The following is a 21,067-nucleotide window of genomic DNA, read 5'->3' on the forward strand; positions in this document are numbered from 1 at the left end:
CCAGATATGAACACACAGCAATTGGGGTTCAAACACAGTTGTCCTTATTTTATATGAAATGCAAAAGAAATATAAACAAAGAATATAAATTTGACATCAGTCTGACAAAGAAAGAACAGAATACTATTAATCCCAACTGTAAAACACCAGACTTTGACTGAATCACCACATCACAGCTGAAGACACTGACTGGTATAACCACGGCGGGCCACACGAGAGTCTTAGACAAGTGGCTTACATAGGTCAACTTTCACAATTGTCTCTGGGACCACTGTGACCCATTTAGTCCCACTGTGTTAATAACGTTGACCTTTATTGGTTTGACGAATTGCTTAAAGTGCGCCCATTCACACAATATAAGCCTAAACTGCTGTCTAGAGTCACCAACACCCAACAAGTACTGTATGCAGAAATGTCCCACCTGTACCACCTAATCAGCATCAATTTAATTACGATATCATGAATTCCAAATCAGGACGGGTGACTGTGAACAGTTCTCATTAGATGATTATATCTAGATGTTTTTAAACACCACAATTTCGGTATGGTTGCAACAGAACCTCTTTAGGCCTGTCGGGCTTAAAGAAATGTCTGCTGAACAGAACTCCTGAAACGAGGTGGTATATACTGAACAAACTGAGCAGTGCCTCGGACCACTTTCCCTAAGACTTCAAAAATAAGCCTTGGCTTTTGACGTGCACTAAATTTGAAAAAAAAAAAAGTGAGGTGCTGAGAGACAAAAACCTGCATTAGCAACTACCTGCATTACCAGAGGAGGAATTATGCTCTCCAGAAGTTACATTGTTCATGGCCACGAATTAGGCACTCTAGTAAGAGCCCCGACTTCAAAGTCAGAGTGTGAAAATTACATAAAAGTGTTTTTCAAGCAACAGCATTCTGGCAGCTTTTCAGAAGCAAAAAAGAAAGTCTATTTTGCCCCATTTTATCCACAAAAATTGTATAAACATAGGAATTTGATATACCTGGAAGTTGAGAGTAGGTTAGTTATTAGTATTCTAAAAGTGATTATATAGATAAGAAGCTAGTACATTTCAACTGATTCAGGTAGCTAATGTTTAAAATATGCTTTATAACTGATTCACACTATGTGAAACTGACAACAACCTGCATTAGCCATATACCATCTTTCCAGTTGGTTTTATAAATGTATCTTGGGACACTGGAGAGTGGATCATCAGTGGGCGGCTAAGACACACCTGTTTCTGTCATGTGTCTCTAATGTTTCTGCTTTTATCACCTCTGCTAAAGGTCAAACGGCTTGTTATTCTGTGATTCATCAAACACTGCATTTATTTGGCAATAGCTTGCAAGGAAAAGTATTTTCATAAATATCATACATATACAGTGCAGTAAAAACGTATTTGCCTCATTCCTGATTTCTTACTTTTTTACATATTTTTCACATTTCATATTTCAGACCATCAAACAAATACAAAATGCAGTTTTTGAATGATGATTTCATTTATTATGAGAAAAAAATAACATACAAATCTGCTTGGTCCTGTGTGGAAAAAGCATTTGGCTTCAGGACGACTTGCTGTAAGTACTGGAACCATGGATTCTGCTCTTTACCAGAAAATCCTGAAGGAGAATGTCCAGCCATCAGATTGTGCTGTGAAGGTCAAGCACACTTAGATTATGCAACAGGCAACTATGATCTTAAACATACCAGCAAGTCCACCTCCGAATGGCTAAAAAAAAGAAAATGAAGGTTTCGGAGTGGCCTAATAAACATCCGGACTTAAATCTCATTGAGATGCTTTCCTATGACCTTAAACATTCTGTTCATGCTTGAATACTTGCCAATGTGGATGAATTAAACAATGTTGGGTCTAACTTTCACACACATTCATACTCTGACTCTATGGAGAACAACTTGGGGTTTGACAAGCATAGTCAGGAATCAGGGATTGAACCAACCAACCTCCAACTAGTGGATGATCTGCTCTCCCCCCTGAGCTAAAGCCACCATCAAAGCTAGCCTCGAACCCAGAGTGAACAACCCCAACACTGGAATGCTGCAAAAAGGAGTGAGACAGCTATTGCTCCCAAGGGTGGCAAAAACAGTTATTAGGCTCGGAAAGCAATTACTCTTTTTCACAGGGACAGGTAGATTTGGTTAGTTTTTTTTTCTTTAATAAATAAAATCCTCATTTAAAAACTGCATATTGTACTTGCAGTATATTTTCCTGGTATTTGACACGTCACGTGTTGACACTACTAAAAATCTGGGGACAAATGCACAGACAAATGAGACATTTGGCAATAGACAACTTAACCTTACCCCTCCCCTCATGGCACTATTTTGAAGGCTAGATTGCTTCTGTTTTAACATACTCACTAATATAAGCATGAGGTGATAAGCAAACAATGTTTTCGGTTTCTATTTTTTGATACAACATTTTGCTAATCTTAAAAGTTTCTTGCCAACTCAGTGTCACCTTTTGTTTAGTCAAGAACTAACTGCAGAGAGAAAATGTCCACGTGTGCTTCCTCTGTTTTCTGTTGCTAGGTATATTTCTGTGTTCACCATTTTAGCTACCTGATCTATTTATCAATATCTAAGAAAAAGAAAGAAAGAAAGAGAAATCCCTATCTCCACTGGTTACATAGTCAAGCTTTTATTTTTCATATCAATGAGAGCATTTCAAAATTATGGCAAAAACAAAAAGGAATAAAAGAAGATGAACTCATTAACCAGTATCTTTCATCTCCCAGTGGAGGATCCAACCATTATCATTTTTGTGGAAATTCACGATTAGACATGATAGTAGTCATACAATCTATCTGCTTAATCAATATGCATCATACATGACTCTGATGTCACATCATTAGAAAACAATGTCTGGTGTTCCTTTCAAATGAGAAGACAAAAGGTTTTCTCATGCTTTATATTAATTTGCTGCTCAAAATACAGCATTTCAGGTTTCATACAGTATGTTTTCTCTTGATCTTATTTGTTTTGTGTAATTGTCACTAAGCTCTGCATTAACATTGTGTTTTTGTGTTTGCATTTATCCTGAACTCTTTATTCACTCTCAGACAGTAGTTCTTTGAAAATGTGATTAGATGCAAGTAGAACTCATCAATCCATGAAGATAAGACAGCTGCCCTAGAGCTGTGGATTACAGCCAAATGAATCAGTGTGTGGTGGAAAACAGCACCAAGTAAGTCAACCCACTACCCATTTCTCTTTTGCCAGCTGAGAATGAGTCATCTGATACTGATGCTTCTCTATCCCCAGCTAAATCTTTTTTGTACAGCCACTGGACAGAGATCCTCAAATGACTCAGTCACAGTTCGAGCAGGTGTATTTGAAACCCTCTATTCTGTAATGTCTGTCTGTAAACCACACATTGCCTGAAGAAGTCATGTCCATATTGGAACACCCCACATATTGCAATTTATAGCCAGTGTCTGCTCTCAGAGCCAGAGTTGGCCTCCAGGGGGCACTAAACAAAAACTTCTGGCATACTAAAGGATTCCTACATGACCCATAAGCATTGCAAATTTTGCATGGCTTATGGGCCTGACAACATATGGCTCCCACTGTACTCCTCTGTGATCAATATTAATTGTGTTATTGTAAAGTTACCAATGAGCCAGTGAGGAGTGCCACCTGTATATTGTCTGGACCCCTGTGCACCATTTCCCATTGATGTTCATCAAATATAGTAAATTGTTATAATTAACTCTCACGGTTGCCTGCCTCAAAGTGACCAAACGCAGCCCCAGAGATGACTAAAGACAAGGAAGACAAACAGACAGAGATGTGCTCTACAAGCTGGAATGCAAGATAACCTGATTTCATTCACCACACTCCACACTCGTACCGTTGTTTTCTCTTTCCTTTCTTGACCGGATCTCCTGTGGGGCATTTAGGCCAGCGGTCCCCAACCCCCGGGCCTCGGACCGGTACCGGTCCGTGAGTCGTTTGGTACCGGGCCGCGAGAGTTGAGGCTCAGGTGTGAAATGTATGGTTTTCAGGGTTTTTATCGGTTTTCAGCGTTATTTTGTTATCGTTTTTATCGTTAACTCGGTTTTCCTGGGTCTTTTCACGTGTGTTATGAATAAATCTTCTTTTTTTCGGTACCGGCACTAGTTTTATTTTGTTGTATTTATCCGCGACACCTTATTGTCCGTAAAAATATTGTCGGGCATAAACCGGTCTGTGGCGCAAAAAAGGTTGGGGACCGCTGATTTAGGCTATGGATTATTCCTCATGATTTTATGGACTTTTCCTGCGCTGTTCCAATACTTTTCTGGTGTGAATTGCTATCCCATTCAGGTATAAGCAGAAATGGGCAGCAACCCGATTACTTTTCAAGTCACAAGTAAAGTAAGGGATTACTATTACAAAAAAGTAATTAGATTACTGTTACTTTCCCGTAAGCACGCTGCATTACTGCGTTACTAAACCATGATTTTGTGAGTGTCTCATGACAATGACGTGAGCGCGTGCGACGTCCGTGGCAGCAACAGACGTGTGTAGATCAACAACAGATAATATGGAGTGTGGGAGAGAGTACGACCATGCAGCGTTTAAAGCTTGGAAGTACTGACCTTACTTTGATTCCGTAAAAATTGACAAAAACATCAGCGTCCGCTGTCTGCGTGGGAAGAGAACTTCTTTCTACAGCGAAAAATTAAACTTCAAATCTGAGCAAGCATCAAGCAAGCTGGAACGGGAATGTGAAATTCACAGAGAAACCCCCAGATCCCCCCACTGACATTACCACTGCTGCTACCACATCCAAAACCTCCGACGGCCCCACTCCAGCTAAACAGGTGAGTTTTACTTGCATCTATTCTAAAGAGTGAGTGTAAACACAAAAAATTATTTTATTTTATATGCTGGAATATGCAGAAAATAGGTTTAAATGTTAAACAAATTTCTCCAAGTCAGAGAATGTTGCATATAATTTAATTTTTGCTTGATGCAATGTGCAAAAAGTTAAAAGATTAAAACTAATAAAACTATTTTTAAAAAGAGACATTTTCATTTGATTCAATTTTATATGCTGCATTATGCAGAAAAAATAGAATTGGGCTATAAGGTCTATTGCTTTATTACATATTCAGGTTGTGTATCATGTTTTTTAAAAGTAACTAAGTAATAAAGTAATTACTTTTGAAAACGAGGATTACCTTTTTGGAGAAGTAATCAGTAATTAGTAGCTATATTACTTTTTTCAAGTAACTTGAACAACACTGGATATAAGTAAGGAAAATTTAAGGAACTTTCTTAAATTTGTCTCTATCTGTTAGTGTTATCTAACAGATTATTATGCTATTATGGTCTTACCTGGCCATCTTTTTATATATAGGAGCCAGCTTTCTAGAAGCATTGGACCACCACAAACCACAAACTCAACTCTATGCATCAAATAACCCTGGATTTTAGTTTAGATTCAGCACCATGTCTTATGGAGAAAATGGAGCACAGACGTGGAACCCAAGGGGTCTATAGTGTGTAGATTGATTTCTTTTAACATACCTCATCTTGCTTTCTCCCCTATTCAGTGTCAGAGAAAGTCAAGGGCTTTCCACATTTCCAATAGATGGGCTACATTGCTGAAATTTTTACAGACAGAATTTGGGTTTTGAAAGTTTTACACTTTTTTTTTTTTTCAAATGGTTTAAAGAGATTCATAAAAAAAAACCCTTTTGAAACAGACTACTTGGGGAAATTGTGTTAAGTGTACTTTTCCAGCTCTATGGCTTTCTCGGTGATACACATAGAGAATGATATCTCATTTCATTAGGTTACCTTCTTTAGTAGCCTGCAACCGGGCAAATATATAATTAATTTTTCAATAAAGTAATTTTTGTTATTGTTGGTTCTTTTCTATCCCACTAGAAACTAAATCCTGATTCTTGAGGTATGCTAAATAGTGGGACATTTACTCTACTACTATAAGGGATAACCACTTATTTTTATATAGTTTCAGTCTAATGGTGAGAATAATAAATATTAGAAAGTATGAATCTTTCTCCCACCTTTTAATCCTTGTAAAGGCTGATGTAATAACTGTCACAATGTACCCATAGAGAACAGTGATTATAAAATGCCTAATATGTAATAATTCTCAAATAACAACTTCTAAATAATGATCTTCCTGAAACTGTTTTTGTAATAGAATTCATTTTGCTTGGATAAAAAATAGTATTTCTGGCATTTTTTTTCCATTTGCATCATTCTCTTTTATTTTTCTTTTCAGATTTTCCATAGATATGTGAATAATTTTGTATCATGGCAACTTTTTGGCCATGATAATTGTGCAGCGAAAGCTTTATTCCAAACCTGAAGGCCTGTCATTTACTCATTTTTCATGGTCATAATGAGAAGGACCTTTTTGCAGGCTACTCAGCACATCCACGTCACTTTATGACACGATCACTTAGCATTATGTCAAAGTGTCCATCAGCTTCTTAAGCCATTTTTGGGTCCACATACACGTTCAGTTCCCAAAAGCAAATGAACACAGAGGCACCTCTGAGAGGTATGACCAGTCCAAATTCTTCCCCAAGCATGGAAATAATGTGTGGCTCTGAGCATCCATCAAAAACCACATTTACCAGATAAATATACATAGTAACATCGCAAAAACTGCACTAAAACTAAGATGTAAAAAACAAATAGTCATGTGCTAGTGAAGTAATGGAGTTCTACTCCAAGGCTAAGTACACTTATAAGCAAATATAAACACAGCATCACAGGCAGTAATCTTTAAAATAAATATCAGTAGCATGTTTAAATTCTTATGAATAAAACCACTTAAGAGTCAGTCAGTATGGCACAGGTACATTTGTAACTCACTTAATCCCTATATCAAAATCCTATTTGAGGTTGACAGTGATTTTCTAAATTGTTAAAATATCATTGTTTGAAAACTTGTGAGACCATGGGCTTAGGTTAAAGACGTGCTGCACATAAAAAGCACTGCAAAAATAGCTTTGATGAAGCATATAGCAGGGCACACTGACACTAATAAATATAAGGGGCAAAATGATGCAGCATGTTAAAAATACGAGAGTCCAAAGCAGCACAGAATCGATTCAGACACAGAATCAAAATGTTATCACTTGATGAGCAGTCCCCTTAGATTGTAGTGGTTTATGTGAAGTTGTGTGCCATGTAATATGTGCATCTCATTACGTGTGCTGACCTTTGCCAGATAGCCCAACCCTTGAAAACAGCTAATGTGGTTAGCATGGCTGTTAGCAATCCCATAAAACCTTTGGTTTAGATGTCATCCAATCGCATTGCAGGCACTGTATTCCTGACTTCCTCTACAGAGATAGGCACAGCCAGGGCAACCCCTAAAATAAGTAGAACAGTGTAAATACAAGAAAAGTTTACTAGGACGTGAGATTGGATTAGACATGAATGGCTAAGACTTGAGTATCCCAAACTTCTTATAAGTAACTCAAGCTTCCACATATCAGTAAAATGGACACTTACAATAATACTATTGAATATAAACAGGAATAACAAAACTCTTTTTCCTTTTAATGCTATAAAATTCCTTTAACTTTTACTTAAATACTACTTTACGGCGTTGATACTTTTACTTAAGCAAATAATTTAATTAGTACTTCCTCCACTCGTAAAGATTAGCTTTTCTTTCATGTTTAAACACATTTTGCTAATAATATTTGGCTGGAAAAAATGGCTGCAGTTTTACGTAAAACTGCTAACCTATCTCTTTGTGATACTGATGGCATGCAGTGTATAACAAGAGAGAAGGAAAAAAATGGTAAGAAGGTGACAGAAGAGAAAAAGAAGATGGAGAGATAGTGATGGGAAGAAAGCATTTGCAAGAAAGAGTTGATGCTACTATTACCTGCAGTGACAGGTGTCATTTCATTCCCTGATAGTCCTTTTCCCCACCTGGGGGAGTTATGGGTCATAGGCTATGGCTCAATCACATAGGATCAGCTGTATATCTCCTCTCGCTCATAGTCTCTTGTCCTTATTCTCATCCATCCATCCTGATTACACCTCTAATGGTTTCTCTTCACAGCAGCCACCAACTGTAATGGAATTATGCTTGAATGAACAACTGTGTCTCTCCACTTCTCCCCTTTTCTCCCTTTTCTCCCTTTCTCTACTTTTTTGTCTTTCTTAACACACACTCAAGCCTTCCCTTTCTCATTTGTACTGAATACAACATACTGGAACCCATGGAAAAAGACAAAAGCACTGCTTTTTCATATTTAGAGTATGTATTTAGTTGGCTCCAGTTGGAAAAAAAGAATAAACACAGCAGAGGCCCTTAGCGTATATATCCACTATGTGAAACACTTCATTCAGGAGTAAAGGTAGTTAATCATCTCCTGCTTTGCCCTTTGTTTCCACATTAAAATGCTTTAATAATCGCTCATACTTATTGTTCAGTCTTGTCCCCTTGCCCCTCCTGGTGTGCCTCTGCCTCTTCAAGTCTGTATTGTGACACTGTTACGTTCCATCTCCCTCTCCTCAGGGAAAATCATCCTCCCATCGTCCAACCCCGCCAGCCTTATCAGTGACAGGGTAGAGATGAATAAGGGATCAAAAGGGCCTTTTCTCTCCCTTTTTTCACACTGTCAGGTTATATTTACTCTGGGTCCCGGTGGCTCAGCACAGTGCCACACACACCAATTACACATGACAGGCTTTTTCATTCCTGGGATCCTGTGTAATGCAACTATAACTGTTGTACCAAACATGTCTGAAGGCCATACCTGCAAATATCACCCAGCTTACAAACTTTTTTTTTTTTTTTACAGTAACTTGATTATTTTCAAATTTTGCACTCTGTTTGCCAGCTTCTGGAGAAGTTGCTCATGGCAATCCTTAGAGTATAGATTTACAGCAGGCTAGAAAGGCCAGAATGTGTTTACATGAAATGATTTAATTGACAGAAAAGTATCACTAAGCTACCGTTAGCTCATGTGAGACCAATTATCATCTTGCACCACAAACGGACAGCTTGTTTGGCAGCATGATTCATCCATGGATTCTCTGCTAGTTCAAATAAACCCTGCTGCGGGGAAAAAAGAAAAAAAATCCCCAAATCCCACAAATCATTTAACAGGAAACAATGGCTAACAGTATCAGCCAAGCCAATATAATGACCCGTGTCTCATTCTCTTAAAGAATAAAAGATGCCTTGTTTCATGCTTTTGTAAAGTCTCTACGCTAACTGCAATGTCACGATATGTCCGCGCACTACATAAGTGACGAGTTCACCCCTGCCACTGGGATCAAGGTTAATAACTAATCCTTGATATAAGCAGGCAATTTAGTTTTACAAAACTAAAACAGGCCAAAAATCCCAGTGTGTTTGAGTGTTTACCCAGCCCCCATTACAATGTACTAAAACCTTGGCTCTGATGTTGAGCACTGGCAATAACCCACCACTTAATGAGTAAGGCCTACTGCTGCTCCTGCCAGGCGATAATCTTCTCTTGGCATAACCAAATCAAGCAAAGAAATGTTCTTATCAGGAGGGAACAGCACACATCCCCCCAAACACCCAACAGACCCCCGACGTAATTGATTTTCACCGTCCCAAGGCAGCTCATTGCATGCATCAGACTATTTTATTTACTGGACTCCCTGTTTGGGTGCTGGATTGTTTCCTCTTTATTTTTTCTGCATCCTTTTTGATTTGATGATGTGATTTTGCCCTTGATCTTGGTTGTGGAAAAGCAGCACAGATGTCATTGGGTGTTTTTGTGTGCTTCTGTTGCTGCTGTATAAGTGTCCTTGTTTTAGTCAAATTAAATCGGTTTCAAAGTTACATCAAAATGCTGTACAATGAAATATTAATAAAGACTTTTTTAGGGGATATTTTAAGGCTTCTTTGTCAGATTAGTCATTTGTAGGACAGATTCATACATGGAATAATTTTCATTGACTGTAACATAACATGTGTAAAGGGACCTGTCTCTGTGAATGTCTTTGTAGGTCGGTTTCTCTTAAAACAGTATATAATGACTTTTATAGTTAAAGCAGCAATCAAAGTAGAAAGGGTTAATTTCATATTTTATGTTTGTCTTGTCAAATGTTAAACCTAACCTGATTAAACAACTAGACTACCACTCAGACTAGGGAGAATAGGGATGTCCAACTAATTATACATCCTGGATCACATGCAAGCGGTGTAGCTCACATTGATGGGTTGGATCAGTTAAATTCCCTTTTCTAAAAGTGTAAAGACATTTTAATTAAACATGACACGTCTTAATATAAGAAATAGCAGTGTAGTCAATATGTGCAATTTGTATGTAATATATGTGTAAAAATGCGTTTCAGTTTTCTACATGACAAACCTGTAAAATTACAAAAGAAATTTGTGCATCTCAGAACCCAGACTGTCCTTTATTTTTAAATGGTTTTTTGTGGTTGTTTGTTTTTATCATGGACCTACAGTAAAAATAAATAAATAATTTAATTAAATACTTCTATAGCAAATATTAGAAAAACAGGAACTTTTCCATCATTTAGGTGTTTTTCTATTAGTGAATTCTTAAGTTAAGTTAGGATGAATGCTGTGAGGGAGCTATAAAATGTATGAAAATGCAATTAACAGTTTAAAATCTATGCACTCACTTCCCAAAGCACTGCAGTGAAGTCTCTGCTGTCTGATTCTTGCCCCCGGGCCTTATGTTTAACACCTCAGCATTAGACTATCAGATATTTTCAAACAAAGCTTGTCAGATTTGAACTTTCCCACTTCTCCTCTTAATTACAACTTCCATTTTTTACTTGGTCCTTGAGGTATAATTAATCCCATTAGACATGTCCTTGTCCTTTGGATAAAATATTACAAGAGTGTTTTGTAAGTATTTATTTCTTTTAAAATAATAAATTTAACATCTAATATTGTAATAGGATTCTAGAGCATAAACCTCAGCAGATTGCGCCTCATGCTTTCGTCGTACTTGTGAAAACCTCTTAACAGGGTGACAGGTGATGTGTTCTTGGTACCATTCATCACTGTAAAATAATTGGGCAGTTAAAAAATAGGAAAGAGGACACGCAAACACTGATGGAGACAAGAAGTGACATTTTCTGCATAAAAATATGACAAATCTTATGGAACAATTTAATCAGATAACTTATGTAAATGTCAGTCCAAAATATAGACTCATTCAGTCATTTTATGACCAACTATTGTTATAAGGTGTTTTTATTTGTCACCTACAGAGACTTATTTTTTTAAAGAAAAAGGAAAGGCGGGTGAATTTATGCCTGTCTGGATGCCTAGATTTAATCCTGCTGCAAAAAAGAGTGTTGCCTCATTCAAAGCTAAACTCTAAACTGTCTTGGAAGAGTGATTTTTTTTATCTTCAACATATTTTTCAGTAGCTTTTTTTCGTTTTTTGCTATACCATACCTGTACTTGTATTTGAAGACTCCTGCTGCTAGTCCTTGAATAGCAGTTTACTTTAGAAGAAGCCAAAGCATGCAGCATGCCTAGTGGCTATGGATCTCTCAGTATCACAAAAGTTATTAACCCTTAAAGCAGGGATTGAACTTGGTTGCAGACGGCAACATAAACAGCAGAAAGTCACTCCTGTTCTTTGAAGTCCACTAGAAATCCATCTGAAGGGTGCATGTGTAGATAGTTCATTCACCAAAAAATTGGCAGGGACACACACATTCTCACTGAGCTTCACACTAACTTAAGTGGAAATTTACACAAACCCCAGCACACGCAAGGATATGCAGATACTATAATACATCTTATACAGGGCAAATTTTTGATTTCATGTGTTTCAGAATATTTAATCTTGTTTTTCTCTATGTATAATAGAGGTGAGCCGATGGACAGTGATGTCAGGGACGGTCCATGGTGATAAGGTAAAACGATAGCTCATCAGTCAAGGAGGTTTTTATCTAATTTCACCGTTGAGGCATTAAATTAATATTGTCATTGTGCTGAGCTTGATAATAAATCGTATCTGGAAAGCCATCGCTTCATATCACACCTCCACACATAACCAGTGCTGCAGCACAGACGTGTCTGGGCCTGCACAGGCGTCCTCGCACAAGTTGGCATATTAACTTCTGCACGCGTTGAAGTTAGTGTGTGTGTGGAGCAGTTACATGGATCCATCATAATCATCATCAAATGAGAAAACAGGAGGAGGATATTTCTGACTGCCGGATTGATTTTTAAATCAGAGCGTAATGTGACTGCATTTGTGGAGACGCTCGTTTGTCTCGTCTCCTTAACTTTGTTCCGCCGGGCGTTTTTGTCAGCGTGTTGGGGGGAGGGGGTCAGTGAAGAGACAGTTTATGCAGAAAAAAAAAAAAGATGAATCAGTAGAACTATAAATGCAAGTTAAATAAAATGTAAAGAGGCTGTAAATCTCATGACCTTATAACTTTTTAGCTGCCACATTACTGTAATTACTGGCTAACAAGTATTGTCGATGAGCATTTTATGTCGACGTGCAAACGTTTCTTCCTCCTCGCAATGAGAAATAAACTCCCAGTGTGCATGCTTCTCTTTCACTTGTGTGTGTGTTTTGTTTGGGGTTTTTTGGGGGGGGAGTTCTGCAGCTTTAGGCCACAGTTTTCCTACATTACGAAGGGTGGATAGCGCTAACGTAATGGTAGGCTCCTCTGCTGCCCAGCAGAGATGCCATTGTTGTTACAGGGGATGCAATAGGATGATTGGACTATAAAGCAACCCAAAAGTATAATGTAACCAGCTGTCATTTCTAGCTCTTTTGAGATTGTATCTTCTGGTATGGATGATTACTAATTTGAAGTTTGCTGTACTAGTAATTGAGACTATTACTTTTACACTGTTTATTGTCCCTAAACACTCTTTCGGTCATGGAGCGTGGAAAGTACATGGACAGGGCTTCCACTTCTGCATAGTGAAGCACGTGTGAATGTGTTTTAATCTGCTTTCGTTCTAATAGACAGAATGAGGTGACTTATCTAGTTCCAAAACAAAAAGTCTGACTGTAAAAAAATCAGAAGATGTCTTAAGTTAATTGCCTTTAGATATGTGTGTGTATGTATTTCTATAAAATGTTTAACTTGGATAATTGTTGCTTCATGTATTCTCTTTGGGTTCAGTTCCAAAATTATTTGTTTCCTGGATTTTTCTTTTATTACACTCTTTAATTTAACCACTCCAGTTTTGAAACTGTACATTATAGCAGTTTGGCTGCATAACAGCCTTGTCAGCAGTAGACGATCATTTCCTCCTCTCCTTTACCCGAGTTCCCCACTGTCGAATGAAGCGTATACAAAGTGAGAGTTAAGCAAGATATATTTGGCATTGTTTGGCAGTGGTGTTTACCTCAAGTCAATTTGCATACATAAGGATTAAAGTTTTCTGTTTTCAAACTTTGGAGGAAGGCAGTGCCGTATATGCAGTGTGCGGTATGCAATCCCAAACATTAAAGCAGCTTTAAAGCATACTTTATTATAGCAATAAATCAAATGACTACATGTAATGTGAAAGCTATCTAAGGATTGCAATGACAGTGCAACTCTTACACTCCTCCGGGACACAGCAGGGAAGGACTGATCAGGAAATAGCAGCTACTATGGATATTGTGGTTTTCTGAGCTCAACTGACATCCGATCTACTCGGGTTTATGTCTGTGAGAGATCCCATTTTGTTTTTGTTTGCTCTTGTGGGGGGAAAAATGGCAGTATTTGCAAGTCAGAAAGCGAAATCGAGATGAGATAACACAATGTATGCTCACAGTCTCCCACTAAGAAAGCATTCAACAAGGGGACAGAGCCGTTTGTAAGCCACCCGTGATAAACTAAGTGCTTCGAGAGACGGTTTATGAGAGCCGCTCCATCTGCTCTAGATACCCGAAATGCATCTTTTATCTTCCATGAGTATTGTAATCACCTCCACATTTAGAATGGATTTCTTTCTTCCTTTTAGTCTTCCCATGCAATTTGTTTCCAATTTGCCTTTTCTTGGTATAGCAGTTGAGTACACACATCACCCGGAAACGTCAGAGTGCTTCAATAAAACTCTGCACAATAAAGCAGTAAAGCATATATTCCATGCATTTATGATCCAGAGTTTTCTTCATTAGTGCTACCTGGTGTATACAATGTAATCTTTGTCTAAGTTGCACACTGATACAATTTATTAATGGATATGTGCCTATCCACAATATGGATAGGCACATATTGTGCATCAGTGGAAAGATTTGCTTTGTATTGCAATACCAGTTCAACACTGCGTCCTACTTCCTCTATGAGGATACTGCTATTATTCATTTTTGCTCTACACTAGTTTTAACCACAGTATCCACAAACACAACAATAATACTTGACTACATGGGAGACAGGGGTTTCTGCAGTCACACCACTGTGTGCCTGAACAGCTGGTAAATAGCTTTGCAGCCCCACAGGACAAATTCCTGTCTCCTTTCATGTTCACACTGCACACTGTAGACTTCAAATGAAACCAGGGCTCATCGTGTCTTTGACAGAATGCCTCAAATGACTCTGCAGGATAGCTAAGCAGGGGTTTGAGTTCGGGGAGGAGACTGACAGCTTGATGGAGTGATGTGGTGTGAGCCATATGGACCTTATTGTGAGAAAGACAAAGAAGATTGTTGATTTAGGGAGAACGACGAGCAATCGGCCGGTCAGTAGTGGGTGCGCACGTAGCATCAGCAGAAACCAATCTTGCTGAGGATGTTTCAATCTAGTGCAAGTCCAAACACAGAGGAAACAGATAGACAATCAAAACTTTACTAGTACTGGCAGAGGCTTTATCTAAAACTCACATGGCCAAAAATTTGTGTAAGAAAAAGTCCATGTAGATGGACACAAATTGTTCTGTAAAGGTTGCCATGTTTTTGAAAAAAAAAAAAAAATAATTAGAAGTGTGATTTATGTGAGCATATGTGAGGTAATTTGATCATGCAGGCAACCCCAAAAGGGTGCTTGGAAAAATGTTAAAAATAGCATTTTTACCCAATCCACATTCTTTAGTTTGGTGTGGAAACTTAACTAAGCAGAGTGGGGTTTTCTTCATGTTTTTTAGCCTAATCCTAACTACACAGCAAGTTAAAACACATAGAAGTGGATAAAGTCACAGCTTAAGTGTAAAACATTTAACTACAAGACAAAATGAAAATTCACAAAGAAAAAGTAACAAACAATGGTCAAGGACATCTTCAGAATCTCGTATTGACGACTTTCAGCTTTTTGGCTGAATTCAATTCAGTTCAATTCAATTTAATGTATATAGTGCCAATTCACAATAACAATCATCTCATATTACTTTACTTATTGTAAAGACTTACAATAATAGAGAGAAAACCCCAACAATCAGATATACTCCTGTGAGTGAGCAATTGGTGGCAGTGGGAATAAAAAACTCCTTTTTAACAGGAAGAAACCTTCAACAGAACCAGGCTCAGGGAGAGGCAACCATCAGCTGCGAACTATTGGGAGTGAGGGGAGAGAGATAGCAGAGATAAACGGGACTAGTGGGAAATTATAGGAGAGAGAGACAGAGATTAATAATTGCAGTAAATTAAATATTTATAACAAAATTCCATGAGACAGTGTAGAAATTGTTAGCTCCAATGGATAGAGCTAGGGCCACTCCTACTTAATCCAGAATCTACTGGATTAATTAAACTGATTTCACTGCAAATCTTCTACATTTCATGTGCTGTGTGATTGCAAGTTTAGAGATGTCATCAAGACTGTAGTGCATTATCAAATGTTAATGTATTTTATTCATTTCTCTTCAGTCTGTGATATGATCCTGGGCTACTAGTAACACATACCCACAGTATGTGTACTAGTAGACCACAATGGTATAATCAAATCATGTCAAGCACATACAAGCTGTAGGCTACAGATGTCTGGTAAACTCATTCTTTCTAACCTCCATTTTTGCTTTCAATTAAAATTTTACAGCACTTCTTCCACCCCTGCTGACATTGCCAAGTGACATGACTTGAGAAAATTTATTAGACTTTGTACAGCCTCCTGTAGGGCTACAAACTGTTTTTTATATTTTATTTATACACAATTTCTCTGCACAGGAGTATCCCAAAACCTAAAGAGACCATGATGTTTAAAATGTATTAAGTTCACCTTTAACTTATAAAATACTCTGTGTTTACTACGGTGGGGATTTTTTTTTCTTTGATGTTCTCTGTCTGGGCTATTAAAATATTTTCTCAATTTTGCTTCTTTGTCATGAATTTCATCAATACTTGTCTGAAGCACATTAATTGGGTGGACTGATAAGATTTTTCATGGTGTTTTTCGGCTTTGGCTCATCTCAAATTATGCATTATTTGTTGCCTTTGGATAGTCTGTGGAAATAAAGTGAATATTGTGCAAATTTATTTAATATGAACATTTGCACTATGTTTAGTATGGGCGCATCAAACAGAGGATTTCTGTTCTCACTCCCAAAGCACCGAGTTAAGTATTTGAATACAATTCTTGAGGGAATGAGCTATGTCCAAATTTAGATATTAATCACTGACTGGTGGCAGAGTATAACCACAAACAAGCAATAACAGCATTCAGCCTTTTTAGGCAAGCATAAATTATTCAAAAACTTGATATTATTTCTCGGTATTAAATATAATACTGTGGAGATTCAAAATAGACACAACCCCAAATATATTAGGGCCAGCCAAAGCTTTTAAGAGAACAGAGCCTTTCACCTTTGGCTTGCTCCCCAACGTAAGTAATTTACAGTTTTTGTGCATGGATAGATATTTTTTTTCTACACCAAAAGATTAAAGAGTTGGATCCTCTTTCATCCATGGCCACTCAACCCACACACCCCTCTTTAATCAAGGTGCTGTTTTACCTTTCCTTCTAGTCAGGAATGAATTCAATAGGTTGACATTCTGTCCTGACCTATCTACAATCATCCCCAATAGCTCTGATATTTCAAGCAGCAAGACTGTGATATTATGATTATTATATATCATTTTCATTCTTCTCTTTGGTTCAGGCTCTTTGGTTTCACCTGAAAGTGCACTGACTCGGGCTGAGTGAAGAATTTCATCTCTCTACCTTGGTAATTCACACACATTACTGCGTATCGGCACAGGAGAGACTCTCTCGCACAAACTACAGCTGATTCATTTCCAGAGCTCTGCGGTCACATGGTGCAACACCGCAAAATTCTGGTGATGATCACAAACTTTCAAATCTGGAATACATGCTGTAGACACAACATACACATTACATTGGTCCTTAATAACATATGAGAAAGAAGTGCACAGAAACATGACTTTTATTTAACTATAAACAGATCCAAATTTATTTTGTTGTTGTTGTTATTGTGGTTGTTGTGGGACCTAGATAATATTACCTGCATAACTATTTGCTCAACAGGCTAGAACATGTACAATACACATTGATCAAATAGAGCCCAAGGGTCAGGCCTGACATATCACCTTAATCAGGTTCGTCTCATCCAAAAGGACAACAAAACAGCCCCCCAATAAATCAATTAAAGGTGGCATTATGCTAATGAATCCCAAGGTGAATGACTGCAATGCTATTTAACTATATTTCATGGCATTCGGCTTATGTTAGCGAGCAAACTGTTTCTGTGATGAGCTACAACATGTCGAACATCACAGCTGACAGATAAACATCTGTCCTCTGTGCTGTGTAATCAGACACGAGGCACGACTTTGATGGTCCTGCAAAAAGAGGTGGCCAGTTGCTCCCATTAGGCCAAATGACACACAGCTCCATGAGAAACTGTCATCATTAAAAATCCCACACACATTATATAACCTATTTGATTCTTCACAGTCAAATGAGAAAAAAAAAAAACAGAACAGAAAATTAAATTCATGTGTTCAGGAGGATGTGTATTCACAATTAGCCTAACCCGTCAATGGTGCAGGAATGTGCTGTGAAAATATTAAAAAGCGATGCGGCTAGGCTAAGTAAAATCAATTTCACCTTTACAGTAATAATACAACAAAATGCAACGATTGCATTCAAATTCATAAACATGACTGCGTGAACATTAATATTTTCTTCATTCACTGGTGCAGGCATAGTCAAACAATTCCACAGGAGGAGGATCCAAACACAGGGCGCCCTGAGAAACAGAGTTAAAGTCCAAATTCCAAATCTTTAATCCAAAATCGGAAGACGGTCACAGACAGTGAGGCCGGCAAACAGTTCAGTGAGCAAAAGTCAAAATCCAATAAACAGACCAGAAGGCAAAGTAAACAAAGAAACAAGAAAAAGACTTGAAACATGGGAAACAAGAAATGATACCTGAAAACCTTAAGCAAAGAAACAATACGATCGAGCAAATCAAAGCTGCAGGCATATACATATACATAGACTCATTACTGACAGGTTTGACATAAAACCACTGGAAACAGAAATGCAACTAACTGAAGTGTGAGATAATCAGAGACTTCAAAATAAAACAGGAAGCCAGTAAATATATGCTAATACAATGACCAAAAACTCTTAGCAGTAGGCAATAACCAAGATGACAAAAGGAAATAGCTCAAGAGAAACTCACTGTTATATATACTAACATACAAACTCTGTTTCTCTCTCGCTCCTCTCACCCCTAACCAGTCTCTGTAGATGGCTGCCCCTCCCCGAGCCTGGTTCTGCCAGGGAGGTTTTCCTTCCCGCTGTCACCAAGTGCTTGCTCATAGGGGGTCGTCTGGGATTTTGTCTGTATTATTGTTGGGTCTTTACCTTACAATATAAAGCATCTCAAGGCAACTGTTGTTGTGATTTAGTGCTATGAACGGAATTGTTTCATCAGCAGTCTATGCAGTGCACATCTGACTATTGCAAAGCTTCAGGTTAAGTTGAAAGTGGATGCAGGATACAAGTGCATTGTGTTATATACATATTGTTTCCATTTTAGCCTCACAGTAAACACAACTGACACTCATTGTTATATAAGTACAGACATTTATTTTGCAGGACCTCGATGTGTTCATGAATATAAAAAATAAAAATATTCAGGGGGAAAAAATCTTGTTGTACAGGCAACTAAACCCAGAAAGCACACACTCAGTGTAGTAATGAAACAACCGTTATATAAGTTATACATTAATTTGCTTAAAGTTAATTGGCATAATTAAGGTGTCAAAAACATTTTTTATTAAATCAAGAACCAAAGCCTGACATGTTTTGAATAATACAGCACTTTGTCTACTGTGTTTCAACTGTCCAATAAAGGAACTTAAAACTTAATGGTTGGAACTGAGAGACAAAACAGAAAACTACAACTCCTAGAGAAGCAAGTAAACCAAAAGCCTTTGGTCAAAGAAATGATAAATTTATGACAAACATCTCGGTTGTGTATTATGTTGCATGAATAATTCACATTTCCTGATGTGTGTGGCTACACTCCCTTACAGTACTGTGCAGAAGTCTTGAGACACCCCTCATTTCTTCACATTTTGTTTCCAAGGAGTCAGACTTTCTTGTAATTTTTTTAAATTGGTCTTGAGCAATAGTTCTCCAGGCTTTCTGTAAGTCAGAGAGTTTTTCTTTGGGCGTTGGCTGCTTTTTCATTCACTTTCAGTTCACTTCTTATACCTCACCATTTTTGGAGGAATGTTTTTGTCCTGTTAAGCTACTTTACACTGACCTATGACTCATTCAAGCACATAAATGGCACTGAACTTAAGGGAACAGGTGTTGTGTCACAGAATAGAAAACTTAGAAGTGAACTGATTTTTAAATTGTATCTTTATATCAACAGTAGCAAAGTTTACCAGGCTTAAAACAGTAATTTTGCACAAAAAATGTGATTCCAAAAATAAATCTTAACTGTAAACTTGGCATACTTCAGCAGGGTGTGCAGTGTGCAGTGTGCAAACTGAGCAACCAACTCACCCACAAAGTGACTTAATAACCTCAGAGTTCCAAGCCTCCTCTACCCTTAACATCAGCACAAAAAAAACTGTGCACCTGGGAGCTTAACGGTGTGGGTTTCCAAGGCCGAGCAGCTCCTAGGGTAGTTTAAAAGCATGACCTCACTCAAAAATTGCAAAACAAATGGAAATGTGTTCAAGATATTCTGTACTCACAGCCCACCGTCCTAGTGTGCGGTGAGTTCATTGATCCATTTCTGCACTTAGAGAAAACGTCTCTCCCTCGTGCTTGTGTCCTGCCTTTGCCTTTTGCAATCTAACACAGATATTTTTGCACTTCTAGAACTTTGGCTACATTTTCTCTGTGAGGGCACTGTCCGTCTATGGTTGTAATAAGATTTGTGACGTAGTTTAAAGGAGCCTATTTATCTATAGATTTGTTGTGTGGCCTTTAAATTTGTGTAGGTTTATTAATCATGTAGTATTGACTCTTGTAGTACTATTTTAAATCTTTGCTGTGTATTTTAATTTATAACCTCTGTTTTGTTGACACAGGGTGCAAGTACAGTTGCACTTATGCAAAAATATGAATGCACTTTCTCTGCTCTTGTTTTTGGTTTTATTTTTTATTTCAGTTTTTTTTTTTTTTTTAATTCATAGAAAAGTGATTTGACCCAACTGGCCTGTTGACAAAGTTGATTGCCCATCCAGTTCATATGCTCTGGCACCATACGCTACACCCAGCTACTACAAAGAAACACATAGTTTCTGTGTCCTGTGATTGTAATCATAACTGTAATCTATGTTCCTGAAATGAAAGAAAATTACTTTTTGCATATACCATGAATGTAATAAGAGCAACCACTCTCAGCCATCTGTTGTTTTGGGCAGATATATCCTGATTTAGCATTATTGTAGACTTTACCAATTCACCTCACATGCAAAGTTAATTTTCACTTCAGCCACACCATGTTTTAAAATGAGATTTGGGTGGGCGGTCCACATTAAAAGAGAAGCATTTTCTTTCCAAATGTAATGACCCAGGAGTATTAAGAAAATCCTTGTGTTATTTAATGTCTCTTTCACTTTGCGCAGATTACACTCACAGGAGATTTCAGGGGCTAAAAAAAAATAGTGGGACATCCTTTCCTACCCAGGAGCTACCTACAGCTTAAGGACGTTGTAAGGTTAAATGGTA

At 37.8% G+C, this 21,067-nt stretch overlaps 1 protein-coding gene across 1 annotated transcript in view; it reads left to right on the plus strand.

Annotated features, from left to right (window-relative positions):
* Positions 1-4,628: 4,628 nt before the first annotated feature.
* The window catches only part of fibcd1b (fibrinogen C domain containing 1b), a 137,620-nt gene continuing 121,181 nt past the window's right edge, over positions 4,629-21,067 (plus strand). Inside the window, exon 1 of the mRNA XM_039614351.1 lies at positions 4,629-4,809. The gene's annotated coding sequence lies outside the window, so the exon portion shown is untranslated. The remainder of the gene's footprint in view (positions 4,810-21,067) is intronic.

This window comes from Oreochromis aureus, linkage group 7 (assembly GCF_013358895.1).
Source record: "Oreochromis aureus strain Israel breed Guangdong linkage group 7, ZZ_aureus, whole genome shotgun sequence".
Lineage (NCBI taxonomy): Eukaryota > Metazoa > Chordata > Actinopteri > Cichliformes > Cichlidae > Oreochromis > Oreochromis aureus.